The sequence below is a fragment of the Watersipora subatra genome, unplaced genomic scaffold (genome assembly GCF_963576615.1).
Source record: "Watersipora subatra unplaced genomic scaffold, tzWatSuba1.1 SCAFFOLD_333, whole genome shotgun sequence".
In the NCBI taxonomy this organism is placed as follows: Eukaryota; Metazoa; Bryozoa; class Gymnolaemata; order Cheilostomatida; family Watersiporidae; genus Watersipora; species Watersipora subatra.
The window spans coordinates 7,501-14,289 of NW_027045371.1; the positions used below are offsets into that span (position 1 = coordinate 7,501).

The 6,789-nt window shown below is 64.2% G+C and overlaps 1 non-coding gene across 1 annotated transcript; it reads left to right on the forward strand.

The window, feature by feature from the left end:
• The first annotated feature begins 5,214 nt into the window (after positions 1-5,214).
• Positions 5,215-5,367, forward strand: LOC137410393 (5.8S ribosomal RNA). The gene has a single exon (XR_010981182.1). It is a non-coding gene; the product is annotated as a 5.8S ribosomal RNA (ribosomal RNA).
• Positions 5,368-6,789: the final 1,422 nt, after the last annotated feature.

Here is a 6,789-nt window from a genome sequence, read left to right on the forward strand (position 1 = left end):
ACGATGGCAGGCAGGCAGGCAGGCAGGCAGGCAGGCAGGCAGGCAGGCAGGCAGGCAGGCAGGCAGGCAGGCAGGCAGGCAGGCAGGCAGGCAAAGTCAAAGTCAGACGATGGCAGGCAGGCAGGCAGGCAGGCAGGCAGGCAGGCAGGCAGGCAGGCAGGCAGGCAGGCAGGCAGGCAGGCAGGCAGGCAGGCAGGCAGGCAGGCAAAGTCAAAGTCAGACGATGGCAGGCAGGCAGGCAGGCAGGCAGGCAGGCAGGCAGGCAGGCAGGCAGGCAGGCAGGCAGGCAGGCAGGCAGGCAGGCAGGCAGGCAGGCAGGCAAAGTCAAAGTCAGACGATGGCAGGCAGGCAGGCAGGCAGGCAGGCAGGCAGGCAGGCAGGCAGGCAGGCAGGCAGGCAGGCAGGCAGGCAGGCAGGCAGGCAGGCAGGCAGGCAGGCAGGCAGGCAGGCAGGCAGGCAGGCAGGCAAAGTCAAAGTCAGACGATGGCAGGCAGGCAGGCAGGCAGGCAGGCAGGCAGGCAGGCAGGCAGGCAGGCAGGCAGGCAGGCAGGCAGGCAGGCAGGCAGGCAGGCAGGCAGGCAGGCAGGCAGGCAGGCAGGCAGGCAAAGTCAAAGTCAGACGATGGCAGGCAGGCAGGCAGGCAGGCAGGCAGGCAGGCAGGCAGGCAGGCAGGCAGGCAGGCTGCTCGTCTTGTCGGTCTTCTCAGGAGGCGGACTACCGCGCACTACTAGTAGAGGCCGTCTCGCTCGGCTAGCCGAAGGCTGCTCGTCTTGTCGGTCTTCTCAGGAGGCGAGCTACCGCGTACTACTAGTAGAGGCCGTCTCGCTCGGCTAGCCGAAGGCTGCTCGTCTTGTCGGCCTTCTCAGGAGGCGGACTACCGCGCACTACTAGTAGAGGCCGTCTCGCTCGGCTAGCCGAAGGCTGCTCGTCTTGTCGGTCTTCTCAGGAGGCGAGCTCCCGCGTACTACTAGTAGAGGCCGTCTCGCTCGGCTAGCCGAAGGCTGCTCGTCTTGTCGGCCTTCTCAGGAGGCGGACTACCGCGCACTACTAGTAGAGGCCGTCTCGCTCGGCTAGCCGAAGGCTGCTCGTCTTGTCGGCCTTCTCAGGAGGCGGACTACCGCGCACTACTAGTAGAGGCCGTCTCGCTCGGCTAGCCGAAGGCTGCTCGTCTTGTCGGCCTTCTCAGGAGGCGGACTACCGCGCACTACTAGTAGAGGCCGTCTCGCTCGGCTAGCCGAAGGCTGCTCGTCTTGTCGGCCTTCTCAGGAGGCGGACTACCGCGCACTACTGGTAGAGGCCGTCTCGCTCGGCTAGCCGAAGGCTGCTCGTCTTGTCGGCCTTCTCAGGAGGCGGACTACCGCGCACTACTGGTAGAGGCCGTCTCGCTCGGCTAGCCGAAGGCTGCTCGTCTTGTCGGCCTTCTCAGGAGGCGGACTACCGCGCACTACTGGTAGAGGCCGTCTCGCTCGGCTAGCCGAAGGCTGCTCGTCTTCTCGGTCTTCTCAGGAGGCGGACTACCGCGCACTACTGGTAGAGGCCGTCTCGCTCGGCTAGCCGAAGGCTGCTCGTCTTGTCGGTCTTCTCAGGAGGCGAGCTCCCGCGTACTACTAGTAGTTGCCGTCTCGCTCGGCTAGCCGAAGGCTGCTCGTCTTGTCGGTCTTCTCAGGAGGCGGACTACCGCGCACTACTGGTAGAGGCCGTCTCGCTCGGCTAGCCGAAGGCTGCTCGTCTTGTCGGTCTTCTCAGGAGGCGAACTACCGCGCGCTACTAGTACCCGCGCGCTCCCGCCTTCGCGGGTCGTTCGATTCCATATCCGAGGGCGCGTACGCGAGTACGCGAGTGGGTACCGCCCTCCGGAACTCGAGCGATAAGGGAGCGCCCCCAACCGTCCGAGATCTTCTCGGACATTTCCTTGGCTGACTAGCGACTGGCCGCTCGACGCGTCGGAGTAGCACCTAGTGCGCCGCGCGCCGAAGCCGTCCGCGAGTGCTCGCGAGGCGAGCGAAGGGTCGGGACAGTCGAAACCGTCGCTCGAGCGGTACGACTGACGAGTCGCGAGGGGCGTCCTCTCCTTCGAGAGACGCTCGCTCGGCGTTGAGGTGATCGCGCGAAAGGTGGTGAACATTAGCGACGATCGAGTCGAGCCCGGCGATCGAGGCGCGCGGCCGGGTACCATCGACGACGATCGTCGCGCGACACGCCGACGGCCGTTCTCACGAACGGCGAGACGCGTCGCGACGCGGAGGCCTCGTCGCTAGAGGCGGCGAGCGCCGACAGTCGTCGCGCGCGTCTTACGCACGGGCAGTCGTAAGACGCGAGAGTCGCGCGCGGCTTCGCGAGGAGAGACGAAGCGCGGACGCGTCTGACGCGGACGTGTGCTTCGTACGCTCGCGAGGCGGCGGCGCGCGGCGAGCCTCGAGACGCGAACCTAGATTGCCGCGTCCGTCGACCGAGGCGACGGACGCTAGAGGGCGCGAGGGACCGGCAACCCCTCGCGCCCGACGCCGGCGACGTACGCGTCGACCGAGCTCTATCTGGTTGATCCTGCCAGTAATCATATGCTTGTCTCAAAGATTAAGCCATGCATGTCTAAGTACAAGCCGTGTAGACGGCGAGACTGCGGACGGCTCATTAAATCGGTTATGACTCCACTGGGGACAGACTCACCCGTGGATAACGTGCGGTAACTCCGGTGCTAATACATGCGACAAGGCTCCGACTTCGCCTCCGGGCGTGGGAAGGGCGCACTTATTAGGCGAAAACCAGCGGCTCGTCTCCGGACGAGCCTCGGTGGACGACACCCGAGTAATTGCCGCCGATCGCACGGCCTTCGAGCCGGCGACGCCTACACTGAGTTTCTGATCTATCATGCTGACGACGGTTGGTGCTATGCCAACCGTGGCGTTAACGGATAACAGAGAATCTGGGTTCGATTCTGGAGAGGCCGCATGAGAAACGGCGACCACTTCTAAGGAAGGCAGCAGGCACGCAAATTACCCACTTCGGACACCGAGAGGTAGTGACGAACAATACCGATGCGGCGCGCAAACGCGTCGCCGTAATCGGAATGAGTACACTTCAAATCCTTTAACGAGGATCCACTAGAGGGCAAGCCTGGTGCCAGCAGCCGCGGTAATTCCAGCTCTAGCAGCGTATATTTATATTGCTGCGTTTAAAAAGCTCGTAGTTGAAGCGTCAGACGCGGGAGGGCGGACGGCCGTACCGGTCGCTCTCGCCCGACCGAGCCAGGCGCGGAGGGCGCGCGTCGCTTGCACTTCGCCGTGTGAGCGCGCCGCCGCTGCACGTTCACCTTGAAGAAATTGAACCGCTTAGAGGGGGCGAGCAGCTTGAACAGCTCAGCATGGTATGATGGAAAATGGGCTCGTACTCATTTTGTTGGTTAGAGAGTCGGCGAGCCAATGATTAACAGGGACTGCCGGGGGCATTCGTACTCGGACGGGAGAGGTGAAATTCAAGGATCGTCCGAAGACGCCCTACTGCGAAAGCATTTGCCAAGAATGTTTTCATTAATCAAGAACGAAAGTCAGAGGTGCGAAGGCGATCAGATACCGCCGTAGTTCTGACCGTAAACGTTGCCGACTGGCAATTGGGCGCACTTCTACAGAAGTTGCCGCCAGCAGTATTGCCCGGGAAACCAAAGTCATTGGGTTCCGGGGGGAGTATGGTTGCAAAGCTGAAACTTAAAGGAATTGACGGAAGGGCACCACCAGGAGTGGAGCCTGCGGCTTAATTTGACTCAACACGGGAAACCTCACCCGGCCCGAACACTGTTATGACAGACAGGTTGAGAGCTCTTTCTCGATTCAGTGGTTGGTGGTGCATGGCCGTTCTTAGTTCGTGGAGCGATCTGTCTGGTTAATTCCGATAACGAACGAGACTCTTGCCTGCTAAATAGACGGCGCCGACTACGGACGGCGACCGTTCGCTTCTTAGAGGGACAAGCGGCTTTTAGCCGCGTGAAGCGGAGAGCAATAACAGGTCAGTGATGCCCTCAGATGTTCGGGGCCGCACGCGCGCTACACTGTTCGCATCAGCGTGTTTCTCCCGCGCCGGTCGGCGTGGGCAACCCGTTGAACCGCGAACGTGCTAGGGATCGGAGATTGCAATTGTTCTCCGTGAACGAGGAATTCCTTGTACTGGCGAGTCATCAGCTCGCGGGGAATCTGTCCCTGCCCTTTGTACACACCGCCCGTCGCTACTACCGATTGAGTGGTTTAGTGAGGCTCACGGACCGCGCGCGGCACACGGCGCTCTCGGGCGTCGCGTCGCGAGGCGGAAAGTGAGACGAACTTGATCACTTCTAGGAAGTAAAAGTCGTAACAAGGTTTTCGTAGGTGAACCTGCGTAAGGATCATTGTCGATGATCCGGCCGTCGTTCGAGAACGCGTTCGCGAAAGCGACGCGCTCGAGAACGTCGACCGCGAGCCCGAAGAGAAAAGGAATTGACGGTTAGCGTCGAGGCGTCGACTTCGCGGTCGGCGCCGAGGCGGGAATTGACGGTTAGCGTCGCGGCGTCGACTTCGCGGTCGGCGCCGAGGCGGGAATTGACGGTTAGCGTCGAGGCGTCGACTTCGCGGTCGGCGCCGAGGCGGGAATTGACGGTTAGCGTCGAGGCGTCGACTTCGCGGTCGGCGCCGAGGCGGGAATTGACGGTTAGCGTCGAGGCGTCGACTTCGCGGTCGGCGTCGAGGCGGGAATTGACGGTTAGCGTCGAGGCGTCGACTTCGCGGTCGGCGCCGAGGCGGGAATTGACGGTTAGCGTCGAGGCGTCGACTTCGCGGTCGGCGCCGAGGCGGGAATTGACGGTTAGCGTCGAGGCGTCGACTTCGCGTTCGACGCCGAGGCGGGAATTGACGGCGCGTCGCGACGTCGACTTCGCGGTCGACGTCGAGGCGGGAATTGACGGTTACGCGAAAGGTACGGGTGCGTAGGACCGGGGTGGTCGGTAAAGTCGCGTCGCGCGTTTCGGCGCGCGCCGCGATTATCGCTCGAAGACCTCGTGCGAGCTAGCCGCCGTCGCACGGCGAGCTCGCGAGAGGCGCCCGTACCGAACTGCGCTCGTTCGTCTCGGTTTGACACACACGAGGACCGAAGCGAGGACCGGGCGAGGACTCGCGCGCGCGGGCGGCGCTGCCTGCCGCCCCGAGCGAGTCGAACGCGAACTGAGAGCGTAGCCCCGACTACGCGAAGCACAACTCTGAGCGGTGGATCACTCGGCTCGCACGTCGATGAAGAGCGCAGCCAGCTGCGTTAGGCAATGTGAACTGCAGGACACATCGATCATCGGCATCTCGAACGCACATTGTGGCCTCGGGTCATCCCGAGGCCGCGCCCGTCTGAGGGTCGTCATTCGCCGACCATCGTCGCTCGAGCGCGCCCTCGTCGGCGCCGCTCGCGACGCCCTGGGACGCTGCCGACCGCGCGTCGGCCTCGTCCTCAAGCGTACTACCGGCGCGCTCGCTCCCGAGGGGAGCGCGCGCCCGGGCCCGGACGACGCGTGACCGCGCGGAGAGAGAGAGAGAGACGAAGAGGTTTCGGCGTAGCGCGCGCGAACGGCGACGCGCGTCGGGCGCGCGAGGTTTCGTCGAGTCGGTTCTCGACGAGCCCGCGCGGCCGCGACGCGGCGATCGCCGTCGCCTCCGTCGCTCGCGCGGCGACGGAGAGACCGCGCGCTCCCTCTTCGTCCCGCGCGGCTCTCGCGGTCGTCCGAACTCGTCTAGTACGACCTCAGATCGGACGCGACTACCCGCCGAACTTAAGCATATCAGTAAGCGGAGGAAAAGAAACTAACTAGGATTCCCCGAGTAGCGGCGAGCGAAAGGGGAGAAGCCCAGCGCCGAAGCCCGCGACCCCTCGGTCGCCGTGCAATGTGGCGTTTCGGCGGCGACTCGCGACCGTCGCTCCCGGCACGAGTATCTCTGAAAGGGTCTGCCCGAGCGGGTGTCAGCCCTCTACTCGCCGGACGAGCGTCGGACGCCCGTCGTCGTCGCGGAGTCGGGTTGCTTGAGAGTGCAGCCCAAAGCGGGTGGTAAGCTCCATCTAAGGCTAAATACCTAGTGCGAGACCGATAGCGAACAAGTACCGTGAGGGAAAGTTGCAAAGAACTTTGAAAAGAGAGTTCAAGAGTACGTGAAACCGTTCAGAGGCAAACGGACGGAACCGGGCGAGTTCGTCGTCGTCATTCAGCCGAGCGGCCGCGCTCTCTCGGGAGGGCGGTCCGATCGGTGCACTTGGCGGCGGCGGAGCGCGACGACCGCCCGTCGAGTCGTCGGAAGCCCGGCGGCTAGGTGGCGACGCGTTCGCGCGTCGTGTTATAGGCCGACCGAGGCGTTGACCGACTCGACGGGCGAGGAGCGCCTGCGGTGCACTCCCCGCGCGGGAGTGGCTCGAGGCGGCGGGCTCGCGGACGCCGGCGGCGAACTGCTCGCAGTTTGTCGTCGCGCGCGCCGTCTGTCGCGCCGCTCGACGCCACGCGGCACCCGGGGTCCGAGTCGTGTGGTTCCCGGCACTCCGTCCGACCCGTCTTGAAACACGGACCAAGGAGTTGAGCGCGCGCGCGAGTCGATGGGCTCACGCGCGAACCCCAGCGGCGCAGCTAAGGCAAAACGGGCGCGATCCGGCACTGGCGTGTCGGCGCAACGCCGGCCCGCGGGCGACTCGACGCGAGTGCCCGCGGCGCGAGAGCGCGCGCGCTCAGACCCGAAAGGTGGTGAACTATGCTTGAGCAGGGCGAAGCCAGAGGAAACTCTGGTGGAGGCTCGCAGCGAT